The sequence below is a fragment of the Apium graveolens genome, chromosome 8, assembly GCF_009905375.1.
Source record: "Apium graveolens cultivar Ventura chromosome 8, ASM990537v1, whole genome shotgun sequence".
Taxonomy (NCBI): domain Eukaryota; kingdom Viridiplantae; phylum Streptophyta; class Magnoliopsida; order Apiales; family Apiaceae; genus Apium; species Apium graveolens.
In genome coordinates this window covers 228,187,522-228,208,242 of record NC_133654.1, presented here as the reverse complement: position 1 = coordinate 228,208,242, position 20,721 = coordinate 228,187,522, and the positions used below count along the sequence as shown (strand labels likewise).

Sequence of the window (20,721 nt, the reverse complement as noted above, 5' to 3'; positions counted from 1 at the left end):
AAGGTACGGCCAGTAGCCAAGAAAGGTTTTCCCAAGATTATGGGAATCTTCTTATCTTCCTCGAAATCCAGAATAACAAAGTCTGCAGGAAAGAAGTGCTTATCCACCTTGACTAGCACATCCTCCACTATGCCCCTTGGATAAGTAATAGAACGATCAGCCAATTGTAGAGACATGTAGGTGGGTTTTGGATCAGGCAAATCCAACTTTTTAAAGATCGACAACAGCATCAGATTGATGCTTGCTCCCAAATCACAAAGGCACTTGTCAAAAGACAACTTGCCAATGGTGCAAGGAATGGTGAAGCTACCTGGATCTTTAAGCTTTGGAGGTAACTTTTGCTGCAGCACAGTGCTGCATTCTTCCGTTAGAGCAACGGTCTCAAGGTCATCCAGTTTCACCTTCCTTGAAAGAATACTCTTCATAAACTTCACATAACTAGGCATTTGCTCCAGAGCCTCAGCGAAAGATATATTGATGTGAAGTTTCTTGAACACCTCCAGAAACTTACCGAACTGCTTATCCAGCTTTTGTTGTTGCAATCTCTTAGGGAAAGGTGGTGGAGGATAGAGCTGTTTCTCCCCTATATTACCCTCAGGCAGAGTGTGTTCAACAGTAGTCTTCCTTGGTTCCGCCGCTTTCTCCTTTTGCTTAGCTTCTTCATCTCCAACTTCAGCTTCTCCTTTTTTTGCCCTTTCAGCATCAGCAACTTTCCCAGACCTTAAGGTAATAGCCTTGACTTGCTCTTTAGCTTCCTTCCTGCCTGGTACTTCCGTGTCACTGGGAAGTGTTCCAGGTTGATGATTGAGCACTGCATTAGCTATTTGACCGATTTGATTTTCCAATGTCTTGATAGAAACCGCTTGACTCTTGCACAACAGCTAAAGTCTCTCAAAATCAGCAGTAGTGGGTGCAACTGCACTTCCCTGTTGAGGATATGATTGCCTTTGAGCATACTGCTGTGGTTGCTGAAATCCAGGTGGATTGAACTGCTTACTCACACCTTGCTGATATGGTGGCTGAATAGCATTCTGATTATTACCCCAGCTGAAATTTGGATGATTTTTGTTATTAGGATGATAAGTAGCTGGCACAGGCTGCTGTTGTCGCTGATAATTGTTCACATACTGAACAGTTTTGTTGACAAGAGAACACTGATCCGTAGCATGAGAACCTGCACAAAGCTCACAGACCATAGCTATTTGATTGACTCCATAGGTAGCTAGAGAATCGACCTTCATAGACAGCGCTTGGAGCTGCGCTGCAATAGTGGTGGCGGCATCGACTTCCAGAATACCTGCTACCTTCCCAGGCATCATCCTCTGAGTTGGGTTTTGATGCTCATTTGCAGCCATAGTCTCAATAAGATTATAAGCCTCAGTATAGCTTTTGTCCCACAAGGCGTCTCCAGCTGCTGCATCGAGCATGGGCCGAGATTGGGCCCCCAAACCATTATAGAAACCAGTGATCACCATCCAATCGGGCATAGATGTGGACACTTTCTCAACATTTCCTTGTAGCTTTCCCAAGCTTCGCACATAGATTCTGTAGGTTGCTGCGTGAACTGAGTAAGAGCACTCCTCATAGCAGCAGTCTTTGCCATTGGATAAAACATCACCAGAAACTTTTGCGCAAGATCTTGCCAAGTAGTGATGGACCCAGCTGGTTCAGAATGTAACCAGTCCTTAGCTTTATCCCTCAACGAGAATGGGAAAAGCCTCAGCTTGATAGCCTCATCAGTCACGCCATTATATTTGAAAGTAGCAGATCTCGACAAAATTCCTTATGTGCATGTTGGGGTCTTCAGTCGCAGCTCCTCCAAAAGAAACATAATTCTGCACCATCTGAATAGTGCCCGGCTTGATTTCAAAGGTGTTATCTTGAATAGCCGGATGAAGAATGCTTGACTGAATGTCATCAATTTTAGGCCGAAAAAAGTCCATAAGAGCTGGATCGGCCGGAACAATATGATCACCCATGATTACTGGTTCTTTCTGCTCACTTACCTAATCCGAATCTTCAAAATCTATCTTCTCTGGAATATCAAGAACTTCGTCTGTCTCCTCAGCTGTATCTAAAGTCCTCTTGCGAGTACGAGAACGAGTTTGCATAAACGCTCGTTAAAGTACCTGAAAAACAACTAGAAATAATAAGTAACAAATACGTCTTAATCACTGAGTCCTAATGACCAATGATGGTAAGTACATAAACTAAACAAATACGCCGAGTCTCCGGCAGTGGCGCCAAAAACTTGTTAGGGCGAAAACACGCGCTAATATTCACGCAAGTATACGCGTTCACAAGTAATATAGAATACTTTCTAGTTCGTTCCCACAGAGACTCAGACTAATTATGTTCAATTAAACTCACTCACCAATGTATGTTTACTTCTCAATGTTAAGACAAAAACACTTAGAATTATATTAACTAATTGTTAACTACAATTAACTACTAAAATTAACCACTTAATTAACACTTCGAATTAACAATATTAAAACACTCATGAGATCATTACTACTTCCTTCAATAGTCATTGTTATTACCCTTAGCATGCAACAGTGATGATGTTAATCGAATAACACGAAACTGATAAAAGCCAACTTTCATTGTACTAATACCATTCTACCAAACATCCACAATTAAGATAGAAGTTGAATAGGCATCAATTATGTTGAGTCCCTATATGTCTACAGAAATTGACAATATAATGAATTAAGCACAAGTTATTCCTTTTGATTACACAGGGCGAATAAAACGGTTAGAGTTACCCACTAATCATGCAACATCATACATGAACCTATGCTAGCATGGCAAGTTCTAAATCTCGAGATCCACCGTCGCTTCACAAGAGAATAACACCCTATCTTATATGTTCGCGACGCACATAAGACGAATACGCACAACCAATACTAGATATCATACAATCATCACACACTAAGGTATTAAACAACTAACTAAAGAATTCCATAGTAAATCCGTTACGACCCCATGATCACGATTAGCCCATGTTAGCACTTATCGTTATCATGGGTTCATATGAAAACATGATAAATAAACACAAGAGAATAATAACTAAACTAATTATATTAAACTAGAGTACGTCACAAGAGTAAATAGGTTCAAAGCAAGAAAACTAGCATCCAATGTTACCACGAAATAAAGAATCACAAGAAAATATGCTTCCTCTTCGTTGCGGTGTGCTAAAACGGTCTTCTTCCTTATCTCCTCCGCTCCTCGAATGATACCACGATTCAACAAACGTGAAACGTCTCTGAATCTACTTATATAGAAGTCCCATAAAACTCAGATTACTCAGAAGTTGAAAGCCAAACAGAAGTAGAAGTCTAAAATAAATAATTTAATTTCCCGACCCTGCGCGGCCACTCAGCATAGCTGAGCGGGCGCTCAGCTTCCTACGCGGCCGCTCAGCATAGCTGAGCGGGCGCTCAGACCCCTACTGGAAAATGTCTGATTTTGGCTCCGTTTCTTCGCTGTAATCTGCTCCTTTCTTCCCTCTCGCGATGCTAGACACATGCCAAGGCTTATTATTGATGATTACTCCCCCGAAATGCAACTATTACCCTGAAATGCACAAACACTAGAAAAACGCATCAAATACACAAAATACTTGATTTCAAGATACCAATTTAAGTCATTTTAAGACGTTCTAAGTGGTATAAAATGCCACTTATCAACAATCCTATAAGACTTGTGAAATATTTTTTCCTGGAATGCAAATCAATTCATTACACTTCAATAACCCTCTATTCGTCATCACCACACTCAAATTAACATCAACCAATAAATCAGAAATAGCTCAACCTAAGGGATCATGCTATATGCATGCAAATGAAACTATATGAACTCACATAAAAACATAAACAAATATGTCCTAGAAGAACAATCATGTAAAAATGACGAATGAAATACAACTAAACATGTAATATGAATCTATATAAATCTATATGAACACACACAAACTAATCCTTAGATTATCACCCCCAAACTTAAAATTTTCAATGTCCTCATTGAAGGTAATAATAAGGATTCAAGGCATACCTAGTTAGCGGGAGGATCACCCTCTTCGGGTGGAGGATCAGGTGGCCAATCAACCTCGACACCAGTGTCTCAGAAAATAGTACCGAGAGCGTGTGTCAAATCTTTAGCAAAACATCGATGGATGTCATGCCAGGCCTAAATACGCCGAATCAACCTTCTATACTACGCATCACCAAGACCAAACCTATCAACCGTTCATGGTACACGAGAGGGACTCTCTGTAAGCACGGGAGGAACCGTACAGCCACCCTTTAAATTATCATAGATATATTCTAACCCCTTGTCAGAGGGTGCACCTAAAAATGCATAACTCAAATGAGTTGGCAGCGGTTTGAGCCCAAGTGTGGGAGCTTCTTCAATAGACGGCTCGAGACGCTCTTGAGAAATTTTTAGCTCTACTAACCCAAGAGAATGGAATAACATATCCAATTTCCTCTTCCACGGAGGTGCATTCAAAACTTGCAGTTGCTCTGCTCCTTCTTCATCTTCAATAATTGATTCCCCTATTAAGGATCTCTCTAAGGTATCTGACTTTGGCAATTGCTCAAGCTCCGAATTCATGACATAGTCGACCCGCTCTACTTTAAAGCACTCCTCTTTAGCTGTGGGTAACTTTATTTCTTTGAACACATTAAAAGTGACCTTCTGATCTTGAACCTTCATCGTAAGCTCTCCTTTTTGCACATCGATCATAGTTCGGCCTGTAGCCAAGAATGGTCTTCCCAAGATAATGGGAATCTTCTTATCCTCCTCAAAGTCTCGAATGACGAAATCAGCAGGAAAGATGAGCTTATTCACCTTAATCAAGATATCCTCCACTACTCCTCGTGGATAAGTGATGGTCCGATCGGCCAGTTGCAAAGACATGTTCACAGGCCTTGGATCAGGTAGTCCAAGTTTCTTGAAAATGGACAAGGGCATCAGATTGATGCTAGATCCCAAGTCACATAAACACTTTTTGAACAACAGATTTCCAATGGTGCAAGGTATCGTGAAGCTTCTTGGATCTTTAAACTTATGAGGTAGTTTCTGTTACAGCACAACACTGCACTCTTTCGTTCAAGCAATGGTTTCCAACTCCTGAAGTCTTAGCTTCCGAGATAGAATACCCTTCATGAACCTAGCATAGCTCGACTTGTTCTAGAGCTTCTGTACAAGGTATGTTGATATGCAGCTTTTTGAAAACATCCAAAAACTTAGCAAATTGCTTGTCGAACTTATGCTTTTGAACTCTTTTAGGATATGGAGGAGGTGGGTAAACCTGTTTATCCCCTGTATTACGCTCAGGAGGATTGTCTTCAACAGCTTTCTTCTTCGGTTCCACTTCGGCATCCTTCTGCACAACCTTTTCAGCTACAATCTTATTTTTTGGAATTGGAAAGGGTGCAGACGCACCTGCATTCTGGACAGAATTTTCAGACTCTTCGTATTGCTGAATTTGGGGGCTCGTAACCTTTCCAGGCCTCAAGGTGATTGCATTAATCTGTTCTTTAACTTCCCTTTTTCCTAGATTAGCTTCTGTATCACTAGGAAGAGTTACTTGAGGTCGAATCAATAAGGCGTTAGCAATTTGCCCTATTTGGTTCTCCAGAGTTTTGATAGAATCAGCCTGGCTTTTGCATATAAGAGCCTGGTTTATGCACATAAGCCTCATCTCCTTCAATTCAGATTTTTCATTCGAAGATTGACCTGCACCTCCATGAGTTTGCTGTTTCATTCCCATTGGCCGATATTGTTGTCTTGGTGCAAATTATTGTTGAAAACCAGGAGGATTGAATTGCTTAACTCCAAACTGCTAGAACAGCTGTTGTATCATGTTCTGATTGTTGCTCCAGCTGAAGTTAGGATGATTCCAGTTGTCAGGATGATAAGTGGTAGGAACTGGCTGCTGCAGCCTCTGAAAGTTGCTCATAAATTGAGCTGATTCACAAATATAGCGCAATGCTCCGTCGCATGCGCACCTGCATACAGCTCACAAACACTAGCTATCTGATTACTCCATAGTTAGCCATAGAATCGATCTTTATAGATAACGCTTTTAATTGAGCAGTGATAGCCGTAGTTGTATCCACCTCCAGAATTTCTGCTACCTTACCTTGAGGTAGTCTCTGAGTTGGGTTCTTGTACTCATTAGCAGCCATCAGTTCAATCAATTCATAAGCTTCATCGTAGCTCTTAGCCCATAAGGCTTCACTGATGCTGCATCGAGCATGAGTCTAGACTGTGCTCCCAAACCATTATAAAAGCAATTGATGATTATCCAGTCAGGCATTCCATGATGCGGACACTTTCTCAGTATCTCCTTATAATGCTCCCAAACTTCACATATAGATTTCCTTGATTGTTGCGCAAACTGAGTAAGAGCATTCCTGATTGCAGCTATCTTCGCCATAAGGAGAATTTAGTAAGAAACTTCTGAGCAAGATCTTCCCAAGTAGTAATAGAACCAGCTGGTAGAGAGTGTAACCAGCTCTTAGCCTTGTCCCTCAGTGAGAATGAGAAAAGTCTCAGTTTCACAACATCCTCAGAAATGTTATTGAACTTGAAGGTGTCGCAGATCTCGATCAAATCCCTAATGTGCACATTGGGATCTTCCGTTGGAGTACCCCCAAACTGGATGAATTCGGTACCATCTGAATTATGCCAGGCTTGATCTCAAAGGCATTAACTATGATAGCTGGCCTGACAATGCTAGATTGAATGTCATTGATCTTTGGTTGAGAATAATCCATCAACACTTTCGTTGCTGATGTTGGATCTCCCATTGCAATAAAAACTAGAGTACCTGAAACACAAACAAGTAAATCATGAAAGTAAAAGAATCTGAGTCATTGAACTTTAACGACCACTGATGTCAAGCACATAAACTAAAAATTAACACCGAGTCCCTGATAGCGGCACCAAATACTTGTTAGGTCGAAAACACACGCTAAAATTACACACAAGTATACGCGTTCGCAAGTAGTATAAGATATAAATCAGATTCGTACCCAAAAATCTATTTTTTTGTTAACTTAAAATTATGCACTTATGCAACAATGGTATGGCTATCGCTCAATCCTAAGACAATAATAAGTTGAGATGTTTATAACTAAGATTAAACTAACATGCAATTAACTAAGAATAAAAGTGATTGATTTAACTATATAAGACAAACATGGGATTCTAACTTCATTCAATACTTCATTCAAAGTCATTGTTCTTAACCTTAGCATGCAATGATGATGACAACTAATCAGATACACGAAACTAGTAAACGCCAACTTTCGTTGTACAAATACCCTATTACAAGACATCCACAAAAGAGATAGAAGCTGAATAGACACCAATTATGTTGAGACCCTATGTGTCTATAGAATTTGACAACATAAAGGTTTAATGAACAAATTATCTATCGTGATTACATAGGGCAAGTACGATGGTTAAAACTGCCTACGAATCATGCATAATAAATACATGAACCTATGCTAGCATGGCAAGTTCTAAATCATTATATTCATTGTCGCTTCAATAGAGATTAACACGCTATCTTATATGTTAGCTACGCATATAAGACGAACAAGCACAACCAATACTAGGATATCAATCAATCACCACACACCAAGATATTGAAACAAATTAACTATAGAAATCCATATGTAAATCCATTAGAACCCCACGATAATGATTAGTTTATAACCAAACTCATCGTCACCACGGGTTCCAATGAAAACATGATAATAATCAATATAAGAGTACTAGGGTTCAAAGACAAATCGAAAACAAGCATCCAAAGTATCAACTATATTGAAGAATATGAAGGTCTTCTTCTCTGTAGCCATCTTGTGCTCTCTAGGTCTTCGTATTGCTCTCCCCGGTCTCCTTGTTAATAAAAACGTCTTTTTATTGGTATATATAAGCCCCTACAGGACCTGGACCCTCAAAATCATCAATTTCTACTAAAATCAGGATTCTGGGGAAAAAGAGCGGGGCGGCCGCTCTCAAATTAGTGCGGGCACGCTGATTTTGGCAGAAATTCGGTGCGGGTGCACTTGTAGTGGGGGCGGCCACGCAGGGTTTCTGGATTTTTCAGTTGATTCTTCTTTTGACTGTATCTTGAGTTCTGCTCGTCAGAATTAGGCGATTCAACTGCCCACGCAAAACTAACGAGATAATATTCAACTTGAGAATGGCCTAGGATTCCAATTCTTATCTATTTTCATCATATTTCCTTAAAAACTCCTTTCTTCATCAAACTGATGCCTAAAATACAATAACACAAAAACATATCTAAAATACCAACAACTTGAGTCAAAAACACCAACTTAAGATTGTAATGAAGTGTTCCAAGTAGATATAAAATCCACTTTATCACATTTCATAGCTCAATCTCAGCCGCTAAATTTCAACCATTTTTATCTGGACCATCTATTTCAAAAGAGCCCCAAATGTCGCCCTTTTTGGCACTCAAACACATTTAGGTGCCTATATAAAGAGCCACGGTACACTCTTGTGTTTCTTTTATCTCTTTCCAATAACCAAACACAAACAACAACAGTTCTCTCAAGCTTTTGAATCACGGGCATCAACAATTCTACTTTTTCCAACCATCCTATCTCAGTCAAACAACATCTTCAAATTAGTAAGTTCTTTCTTGCACATTTTTATGTTTTCATGCAAGTTATTTCATGTTGTTTTTTGCATGCGGGTTTAGAGGTTGTTTTTCGGGCTTGAGTTTTGTGTTTGTGTTATTTTTTGTATGGGGTGTCCTTTCTGGGTAGGTTGTAGGTCATTTCTGGGTTTCGCCTTTTTAGGGGCACCCAATGGGTTTAAAGAGGGCATGCGAGTTATTTCCAGACAAGAACTCTCTTTAGGGGGTTCTTGGTTGTGGAACAACCTTCTGGAGCCGACCCGGGGTGTTTTAGTTTTTCCTCCTTCTCTACCTGTTGAGTTTAAAGATGGCATGTGAAGGGTTCTGGGAGCAAGAACTTCCTTCGGGAGCACTTGTCTATAGAACATTCTTCGAGAGCAGACTTTGGGCATTCTCTTGTTCGCTCGGTTTTAGGACATGTACCCGGTCCCTCTGTCCTTTTACTTTTTTCTTATTTTATTTAGTCCGATTATATAGACTAATTTGTCTCTTTATTTTCGAATATATGGACATGGACCGAACGAATCCACCAGTTGAGACTTCTGTTCCGAGAGTGAATACTCTGGCTGGGAATTTTTCCATTCATCCCAAAAGAACGGGACGGGCTCTTTTTGGATCCGTGACATCATATCATGCGGCCAACAACCACTCAGAGCTGTCGAAGGAGTGTGTGGGCCAAATGTACTTGGACTATTCTATCCCACAGGGTTACTTTTGGCTATATGCCGCTAAGGAGGACGAGCAAATCTACGATACTCATGCCGAAGGTGTATGAGGACTGCATTGTTGTAATATCCGAAGCGAAATTTAAGTGCGGCTTCAGAGTGCCACTGCTAAAGATTTCGAGGAGACTCTTTAGCCAGATGGGAATTGCACTGGGGAAGATGGATCCGAATAAATTCATCCATATTAATTGCTTCCACAATCGATGCCTCCAAGGCGGGATTCAACCGCCAACCCGGCTGTTCTGGTATCATTATGATTTCCAGAAGAACCCGAAGAGCCCTTACTTCTATAATATTTCCTGTTGGGCCGACCGACCAGACTGGACGGCTACCAATTCCACCAACAAATCCACCCACACACACTGGTGCTTAGTCAGTGGGCCAAAGTTGGCTGAGAACTTGGTATGGCGTGAGGTGAACACTTCGGCACTTATAATGCCAAACTTGACGAAAGAGGAGAAGGACCTCTACTCGGCCCTATATTACCAAGATTACATAGTAATAAAACAAGATAATAAAACAAAACCTATTAAGTCTAATACCATGTTGCTTCACTACTCTATTCCAGCATCTTTGAATATCTTCATAATAGCATGAAAATGGTAATGCTTCTTTATTCTCAAAAACTCAGCTGAATAGGCTGCCACATTCCTTTTGCAAACACTTGACGCATGTGACTGTGTTGTCACTGTCAACAGATGTTTGAATTGATCATTCGTCAGGTACATGATTATCATCCATCAGTTTGCCTTGTTGATCATCCGTCGGGAGCTTTGTTGATCATCCGTCGGTGGCTTTGTTGATCATCCGTCGGATAGCTATTTGACACTTGACTTCATTTCACTTATGGAGAATTACAATACATCTTTTATTTACAATTAATCAACCTATTCTGCATATCTAATTAAAGTCAACATGACTTATATGCTACTATAGAATCTATACAAAGGTGTTTGCAGAAATGTGCTACATGACTTATTGTTACATAAGGTACTCACTCGATGGATGTCAAATCATCATCCGTCGGGACTATATTGAGTCATCCGTCGGGACTATATCTGATCATCTATCGAGTGCTACATTTTTCACTAAGTTGAATCTACTAAGGTGTTTTGTTAATTTAATCATCAAGTTCACAACATATTCCCAACAATCTCCCCCAATTTATGTCTACTAGAATTGTAGCCATAAATTAAGAGAAACTTGATGATAACAAAACACTCTAAAAATACAGATTTAAAAAGTAGTAGATAAAACTAAAAAGTGTTGCATTAGTTACTGAAAAATTTACAAGACAAAGTGTACAAATATTTGCTCACAATCATTTTCAAGGTGCTCCTTTAGTCTGAGCTGATTGATCTATTTCCTTGATTGTCTGGATTTCTTCCCAAGCTTCCTGTTGTTTTTTTCTATCTGATTTTGGATCTGTCTATGGAATTCAAGTTCATCAGATTCTGAAAGATCTAGCATTCCTTGCATTTCCAGAAGAGTCTCATTACTACAGATGCTCAACTGGTTTTCTAATCTCCTTAGATGCAATCTATTCCATGTATATAGAATAGTTAACGTCTTTGGGAGTGCGTCTTTGGCTCTAGTACTCCTCAGTTCTTCAATCTTCTTTAGAACTAATCTTCTAGCTGTCACATTGAATCCAAAGTTCTTTTTGAAGGATGAATAAACTTGTATCAGTACAGATTGCCTCTCTTGAAGAATCCTGTAAAGTGGCCATGGTATCTCATTTCCTCCCTTGTACTTGAATACTAACCTTTCAGGTAGATTCCTGTAAGCATCAATCCCTCTAACTTCTTCCAGTTCATCCAGATAGAGGTTTAGATCAGAGAATTCCTTGATGTCACAGATGTACATAATATCTCTATTGTTGACCTTGGTTTGAGCTTTGGTTAGGGACTTGGATCTGAGAGTTGAGGGCTTCACTTTCTTGACTGCCATGATCTTTGTCTTCTTTGGCTTCATGAAATGAGGTAAATTGAGTTCAGGAATTGGTAGACTATCCCAGTCTATTGGCTCATCCTTTGGAATGATAGGTTCACCATGGAAATTCTTGGATGGGTCTATCTTGAATTCTTCATGTGCCACAGAGGGCATCGATGTTTGAGTTGATGTAAAAGTAGACTTTTTGGGAAACTGATCTTCCAATCCTTCTTCATCAAAGTTCACTTGTCTCTTGGAGTGAAGTTTGTATCTAAACCTTCTATTCTATTGTGATTCTTCTTGCATTTTCAGATCCTTAGATCCAGTGGTTCCAGATGGTTGTTCAGGAATTTGTTGTGTGGGTTTCACAGCTTGCAGCTTGGCCAAGATAGCAGCTTGCTCCTTCTTTTGCTTGAGCTTTTTAGCATCTAGAGCAGCTTGCTTCTTTTCTTGCTTCAATCTTGCCTTTTCTTCTCTTTTTGCTTCAGCAAATTGAGGGTGTCCAGCCACCACACAGATTTCCTTACCATTTCTGAAAACATTGGCAATTCTCCTTTTCAATGCTGAATCAACGGGATCCTTGTAAATGGCAATAGATCTTGACAATAGTTTCTTTTCATCAGGTTTTGGTGTCTCATACACTGTATCCAAATGATTCTTTAGTGAAGATTTTGGGTAGTTCACCTTTGGCTTCATGATTAGATCTGCATTTGAATACTTGATGCAGGATGTCTAGCCTCTTTCCAGATAGTTCATGCTCATTTCATTCACAGAAATTTTCCTGACTTGAGAGTGATGAATGGATGATTTTTCTGGCTTCTTTGCTAGACTAAATTTCTTTTGAATATCCTCATCAATTTTCTCCCAGTTTATTGTACTAAACTGCTTCTTCTCAGTTGCTCTCAAAGTGGCTGCTGCTTCATTAATTAGATCAATGTTATCTTTAGCTGGTGGCTTTGTGAAAGCAATTATTGGCACAATTGCTTTACTCACTTGAATGTTGAGCACTTTTTACTCCCCCTCACTCCTAGAATTCTCTTTCTCCCCCTTTTTAATATCATCAAGCTGAGTAGAGGAGAAGGTTTGTGCAGCCACCAGTTTCTGAAGCAAGTCTGTTTGTTGAGCTTGGTGTATATGGATTGTTGTAAGAGATGCTTCCTTTGCTGTCATTCTTGTATCCAAGGCATCTATCTTTGTGGCAAGATCAAAAATTTTCCTGAGTTGTCTCTTAATGTCAAGAATTGTAGCTTCTGGAAGTTTAGAGTCCATCCTGTCAGAAATGTCCTTTTTTATCTAATCAATATCACCTTTGATAGTGTTGACATCTTGAGCATGTTGAAGACCTTGGATTTATTGTAGTTGCAGAGAAGCAAGATATGCTTGAAGGAGCTTTTTGGTGCTGGCATTTGTGGTGGTTTGAAGAGCAGAATTTGTCTGATTTATAAGTTGAATCAGGGTTGTCTTGAAGTAGTGTTCATCACATTGCTTTGAAATGCCCAAGATGACATGCCTGATCTTGAACTAGGGCCTACTTCTCCCCCTACGTCCAATGGCTCTTCTTCACTATCTCCACCCTCACCTCCAAAGAATTCTTCTGAACCACCAGTCTCATAATCAATATCACCGGCTATTGAAGGCAAAGATGTGATGGCATCCTTAGCTCTTTGCATGGACTGTGTGGTGTGCACCAAGTTTAGCATCCTTTCTGCATTGTTATTGCCCTATCCAGCTAGAAGTTGATAGGTTGGAACAGGGTGAGTAAATGTCTCAGTATCTAAGGAGGTGCAATCTATAACAGCTTGAGTTTGCTGAGATAGTCACTCCATGTCTGCATTCTGGACATTCATTAACTCACTTACAATGACATTCACCCTTATATCTCATGTACCTGCATTTCTCTAATAATCTCTCTTTTCTTGCATCAAGGTCTCACCTTGGCTCCCCACCCTCACCTTCATTATCTAAGGTGGGACTCCTCACACTCACTTTTGCTAGTCCTGAAGAAATGGACTGCATTGGATCACTCTTTTTCTCTCCTTTTTCCTGGGAGCAACCCAGACTCTCACTCATGTCACTACCTTCCCTCAATCCTAATAGTGATTGCACAATTACTAAGTCATCTGCACTTGTGACTATAGTTGAACTTTGGAGTTATGCAGGGACACCCGGCGGATGAGAAATATCCATCGGGGTAGTAATTTGACTATCTGACGGATGACTGCTATTAGGCACATCCGTCGGGGTACAATCACTACTCGACGGATGAACAATATCCATCAAGTGAGTAGAAATGAATGAGTTTGGAGTGGAAACTATTGTGGACTCTGTGCAAATTGATGAAAATTTTGGTACAGATGTCTCAACAGTCTCAGAAAGAAATGGCAAGTGAGCCAACAAATCATCTAGAAGATGATGCTCACTTGCATGGATTTTTGGCTTCTCAAACAGAGTTAAAAATGGAGAATATGGTTGTGATGTTTGAATCATGTCAACATCCAAATATTGTGTGGGAGAATTTGGTGTTTGAGGTGTTTCAGTTTGTACAGATTTTGGCTGTGACTCCACATTTGTTGGAGCCACTTCAAGTTGATTTTGAGATGGTGCAGTGACTGGGTCTTTAGCTCCAGTTTGCACTGTGTGTGTACCCTATGCATCCCCAAGGGTTTTAGATTTTTTTTTTCTTATGTAGGTTTGTGGTGACTTGTGTCCCTACCCCTTTTATTATGTGCTCCTGGTTGAGAGCTTGTTTCAATAGCTACATCCTTTTGAAGGGATGAAACTAGAATTGAGCTTTTATCCTTATTAACAACCACAGTTTGTTGAGAAACTGTGGTGTGGCTTGGTTTGGGTACACTATGCTCACCTTCCTTATCCTTAGGGCTTCTTTGATTTTTACCCTGTCCCTCACATGTCTTTCCCACCTTCACACTCCCCTCTTTGTGTTTAGTGGATTTTATAACTAGCATCTTTTGAGAGACACCGGATGGGGCTTTCTTTGTCTTTGGTTTTGAAACTTTGGTTTTGGTAGCTTGGGTAGGCATTTGTCTGGTCATTGACACAGATGCCACTGCTACACTAGAAGGCAAAGAAATGGTTGGGGTTGGAAGAGTAGAGACAGTTGAAGTTACCTCACTTACCTGAGGTGCCTCCATTACAGGAAAGTAGAAGAGTGGCACCTCTTTGTTGTGATCTGCTCTATTGAGATCTGCAATAATTCTCCTTTCTTGAACCCAACAATCTAACTTGTTGGTTGGGTTCTCAAGCACAATATCCTCAGAGAGGTGGTTAGCAAGCATCATGAAAAATCTAGCATAATAAACATTTTTACCCCTCTTATTAAGCTCCCCTAACTTAAACCCCAACTCAAACAAGATAAGATCACTAAAATTGAAGTATTTATCAGTTACTAGCATGTAAATCATGTTGAGCATGGGGATATTAACAGAATCAAAATTGCTAATTTTACCAAAAAATACTTTAGTAACTACATCACACGGATAACTCCATTCTTTCCTAAGACCCAATCTCCTAATTTCTCTTAATTTAGAGATGGTGAGTGCATAACCCATGGAGTTTAACATGTTAACAATATCAGTGTCTGTGTGTGGAGTAGTGACAGTATTATCAGGAATCTTAAAGCATGCTTTAACAATGTCACTATTAACACATAATTCCTTACCTTTAATAGTGAAGGTGATGGTCTTGTCAGTTGAGTTGTACACTCCAGTCGTCCATATTTCCTCCACAACCTCACAGTAGATAATGGGAGACTCTAACATGACATATTTGAGCTTACATCCTTGCACAAAATCCATCATTTTGTGGTAGTCGCCAGACTGCTGAATCCCCTTGTTCACTAGAGCCGTGAAATTGTTCTTCTCATAGATAAAGCCAGTTTGAGACATGATTTTGACGACTGGTGCCATTTTTAGAGAGTAGAAGTTGCAGAGAGAGAGGGTAATTGCTTTTGAGAAAGAAAAAAGTTAGAGCAGATGAATTGAGAATGATAAAAGAAAAAAAATGAAAATGAATTTTGCCTTTATACTATCTCAAAAATAACTGTCAAAAGTAATAAAGTAAAATAAAGTGACCAATAAAAATTGCCCAAAATAGCCGTTTAAAAATAAACTGTAAAAATTCCATCACTTATCCGTCTTGTTATGCTTACAAACTTTAAGTATACTCGATGGATAATGTTCAGAAAATCAACGGCTAGGAATGAGACAATTCGACGGATGAGGATAAATCAGTTATCCGTCGAGATATAAAATATTCCAGAAAAATAATTGATTTTATTAACAAATTGTATATCGACGGATGATCGAACTCGATGGATAATGATCATCCGTCGGGATGTAAATTTTGACTTAGCCAAAATTTCATCTAAGACTGAAAAATCAATTAAATTTCTGGCTGCATTACAACTTGCAAAATATCTGAAAAGATTCAAGAGTAATTAAGCATACTAAACTCACTTACCAATCTTGAAAATGTGGATTTATCCGGTGGCTTGGTGAATATATCTGCAAGCTGTTTTTCACTTGGAATAAAATGTAGTTCCATAGTATCATTCATTACATGTTCCCTTATGCAGTGGTACTTGATGTCTATGTACTTTGTTCTTGAATGCTGTACTGGATTCTCAGTGATGGCAATTGCACTTGTGTTATCACAGAAAATGGGAATTCTTTCCACTATCAGACATTGTCTAGAAATTGGTTTTTCATCCACAAAATATGTGCACAGCAACTGCCAGCAACAATATATTCAGCTTCTGTTGTAGAAGTAAAAACTAAATTTTGCTTTTTACTGAACCGGGACACAAGCTTGTTTCCTAGAAATTGAAAGGTTCCTGTTGTACTTTTTCTATCAATTCTATAACCTGCATAATCTGTATCTGAATAACCAGTTAGATCAAAACCAGAATCTCTTGGGTACCAAATGCCAAGTTTTGGTGTACCTTTGAGATATCTGAAAATTCTCTTAATAACAATTAAGTGAGATTCTATAGGATCAGCCTAAAATCTAGCACAAAGACATGTAGCAAACATTATATCTGGCCTACTAGCTGTTAAGTATAGAAGTGAGCCAACCATGCCTCTATAACTCGAAATATCCACAGACTTTTCAGTAGTGTTTAATTCAAGTTTAGTTGCAGTGGCCATGGGAGTTTTTGCAGATGTGTAATCCATTAGTTCAAACTTCTTTAAAAGATCATAAATGTATTTAGTTTGACTAATAAATATTCTATCACTAACTCTCTTAACTTGCAAACCAAGAAAGTAAGTTAGTTCTCCCATCATGCTCATTTCATACTTACTTTGCATCAATTTGGCAAACTTTTTGCAAAGTTTTTCATCTGTAGAGCCAAAAATAATGTCATCTACATAAATTTGAACAAGTATGCTAGAGCCATTAACATTTCTAAAGAATAAAGTTTTGTCTACAGTACCTCTAGTGAAGTGATTCTCTAAAAGAAACTTTGATAAAGTGTCATACCAGGCTCTAGGTGCTTGCTTCAATCCATAGAGTGCTTTCAAAAGATAGTATACATGATCAGGTAGATTTGGATCTTCAAAACCAGGAGGCTGACTGACATAGACTTCCTCCTCCAAATCTCCATTTAGAAAGGCACTCTTGACATCCATTTGATAGACCTTGAAATTGGCATGGGCTGCATAGGCTAAGAAGATTCTGATGGCTTCAAGTCTTGCAACAGGAGCAAAGGTTTCATCAAAATATATTCCTTCTTATTGGAAATAGCCTTTAGCAACCAATATAGCTTTATTCCTAACTACTATGCCATTTTCATCCATCTTGTTTCTGAATACCCATTTGGTGTCTATTGGATTCTTTCATTTAGGCTTGGGTACCAGCTTCCAAATATTGTTCCTTTCAAATTGGTTTAGCTTCTCCTGCATAGCTAAAATCCAATCAGGATCCAGCAAAGCTTCTTCTACCTTCTTTGGTTCTTCCTTGGATAGGAAATTGCTATATAGATATTCTTCTTGAGTTGCTCTCCTTGTTTGAACTCTCGAAGATACATCACCAATGATGAGCTCAAAGGGGTGATCCTTTGTCCATTTTCTTTGTTGAGGTAGATTAGCTCTAGATGAAGAGGCCTCATTGTTGTCTCGATGTGTGATTGAGTTTTGATTATTAGAAACTCCCCCTGACTTTATGAATCTATGATTTGATAAAGTGGAACTTTCTGCAAGTGATCTATTTTAACTTTCAGCTTCTTTTGATGACCCGACGGATAGTGAGTTTTGAGTTCCGACGGATGAAGCTGATTGTCTCCCAATGGATGATGCAGATTGTCTGTGACGGATGAAGCATTTTGTAACTCGGTGGATGTTGAGTTATTGGCTTCATTGGTTATAGATTTTTCTGTACTATCCTTAGAAAACTCCACTTGAGGAATACCTCTAACCAGTTCTTTCTTTACAAGCTCATTCATGGTCTTGAAGTTTAGATGGGATAGCTTCTTGTGCCATAGCCAACTTTCATCTTGACTTGCTTTACTGAGAAGACAAGTAACAAATTCTGCATTTGATGAGTTGAAGTCAGCTAGGTACACATTTCTTTTTCTCACTCCTGTGAGAACCACTTTGTTGCTCCTCTTATTTGTCACAACACAGGCTTCTTTAGTGAAGGTTACTGAATTGCCTTTATCACAAACCTGGCTGATACTCAAAAAATTATGCTTGAGACCATCTACTAAGGCAACCTCCTCAATGATGACATTGTCTTTTGAAATCAAGCCATATCGCACAGTATAACCCTTGTTGTCATCTCCAAAAGTGATACTTGGGCCAGCTCTTTCCTTGAACTCTGTGAGCAGGGTAGATACTCCAGTCATGTGTCTTGAACAACCACTATCCAAGTACCACAGATTCTTTCTGTTTCCCTGCACACATTAAAATTAAATCAAGTTGATTTTGGTACCCAACTTTCCTTGGGTCCTGCCTTGTTACCTTTCATTTTTTGTTTCTTAGGTTTGATCTCATTTGACTTGGGGATATCAGATTCATCCTTAGTCATCTGAGTTGGACCTTTGAAAGCATTAATTAAAACATAATTATCATGCACATTTTGATTAACAGGAAATGACATATTATTTGCAAACATGTTATTCCAGTAGGGCATGCTAAATGACATTTGAGGCATATTAAATGCAGCATAATAAGGATTAGGTGCAAATGACATATTAGCAAATTGTGCATTCATATTATGTGTAGACATAGCATTCAAAGGCATAGAAGGCATAGCACTCATGTTGGGAAAAGAAGGTGGTACAGTCATGGAAGTAGGCATGGCAAGTTTGCAATTAACAGACAAATGATTAACACTGCCATACTTGACACAGATTTTTCTAGGAGCATACTTATCAGGTGTATAGTTGTTATGTTTGTTAGTCCCTACTTTCCCATTTCTATTGTTTTTCCTTTTAGCCTCTATTTTAATCTCAATCTTTTATAGTCTGTCATTCAATTGCTTGATGGACAGATGACCAACATTCACTTTCTTCTCCTTCTTCACTTGACTAGATTTTCCTGAAATAAAGTTTTTGGAAACTGATCCATAATTTTCATTTAACTTGGAAAGTTTGGCTTTACTCACAGGTTTTCTCACAGCCGACGGATGAGGATTTATGTCACTCGACGGATAACCTTTTTGGTTATCCGGTGGATGACTCTCATCATCCGTTGAGTCTACATCTGTTAGCAATCCTTCAACCAAATTGGATTCTAACTTCTCTTTATTCTTTTTCCAGGCTACATCATAGAAAGACTCAATACCTTGAACTTTGGTAATTTGAGCATAGACATCTCTAGATGATTTCCATGCCTTAATCACCCCCTGTTCACGATCAAGTTGCTTCTTCAAAATTTCTTCTTTCTTCAAGGACTCAGTTAATTCCTCCTTAGCAATCTTACATTCTATTCTCAATTTTTCAAATTCAATAAACTGAGACTCTAGCACATTATTCCTCTGAACAAATTGTTTTCTTTGATTTTAGCATTTTTCTTAGTGAGGGACTTAAGTGTAACACGCAAATGATATAATTCTGTAGACATGTTATTTATTGCATCATTACACTCAGCTTTAGATAAATATACAAGGTTAGTGGTGATTACCTAGATTACTTGAAGAACTTATCTCTGTTTCATCAGACTTGGCCATTAGGGCTAGATTGACATAGCTGACATCTTCATCCTCATCCAGACCATCTGATGCCTCGTCACTTTATTGTGTAATAAAAGCTCTTTCCTTTTGTTTGAGCAACTCAAAATACTTTTGTTTATAATCCACAGGCTCAAACTTTTTTTTGCTGGAATTTGACTTTCTACACTCACTGGCAAAGTGCCCTGCCAAGCCACATTTGAAACATTTGAATTTTGATTTATCCACCATATTTTTATTTGGCTTAGCTGCTCCAAATTTCTTCTTGAACTTGATCTTGGAAAATCTTCTGGAAAGAAATGCAAGATGTTCATCAATATCATCCATATCATCTTGGCTCAAAGAATCTTCATTTTCTGCTACCAGCCCCTTGCCCTTGTTTTCACAGACCTTTGAAGTAGACGCAACAGCTTCTATCTTCATCTCCTTCTCTTACTCTAACTCAGCAACCAGTGCAATGGACCCTCCTTTCTTTCTCCCTTTCTCCATTCTTTCATCTTGCTCTATTTCAAGCTCATAAGTCTTTAGAATGCCATACAGTCTCTATAGTGTAAACTCCTTGTATTCTTGTGAATTTCTCAAGGAGACTGTCATTGGTTTCCATTATTTTGGAAGGGATCTCAGGAATTTGAGGTTATAGTCTTTGGTTTGGTAGACTCTTGCATGCAGCTTCAGAGCATTTAGTAGCTTTTGAAATCTACTAAAGATATCAGTAAGAGTTTCACCTTCTTCACAGTGAAAATGCTCATATTGCTGAATTAGTAACTGCATCTTGTTTTCTCTAACTTGTTCAGTGCCATCACAAATTATTTGAATGGTGTCCCAAACCTCCTTGGTTGTCTTGCAATTGATGATGTTGTCAAAAATGTCACCATCAACTCTATTGAATAAAGTATTCATGGCCTTCTTGTCTTTCCTGACTTGTTCAATATCAGGATCTGACCATTCATGCCTTGGCTTGGGAACTGATGGCTCATTTCCAGTTGCAGCTCTCATTGGTACATGAGGACCTCTCTCTATGCAATCCACATAGGCCTCATCTTGAGAAAGTAAATGAAGATGCATCTTTACCTTCCAGTGATGGTAATTATCTTTGTCTAGAAAAGGAATCTTGACTCCAACATCCTTCTTGTTCATCTTGCTGTTTGTTGTGATCTTTATATTCTTTGTGCTTCAAGAGCTTGCTCT

The 20,721-nt window shown here is 39.0% G+C and overlaps 1 non-coding gene across 1 annotated transcript; it reads left to right on the top strand.

The window, feature by feature from the left end:
* Positions 1-6,329: 6,329 nt before the first annotated feature.
* LOC141681622 (small nucleolar RNA R71) lies at positions 6,330-6,436 on the top strand. Its single transcript, XR_012559048.1, has one exon. It is a non-coding gene; the product is annotated as a small nucleolar RNA R71 (small nucleolar RNA).
* Positions 6,437-20,721: the final 14,285 nt, after the last annotated feature.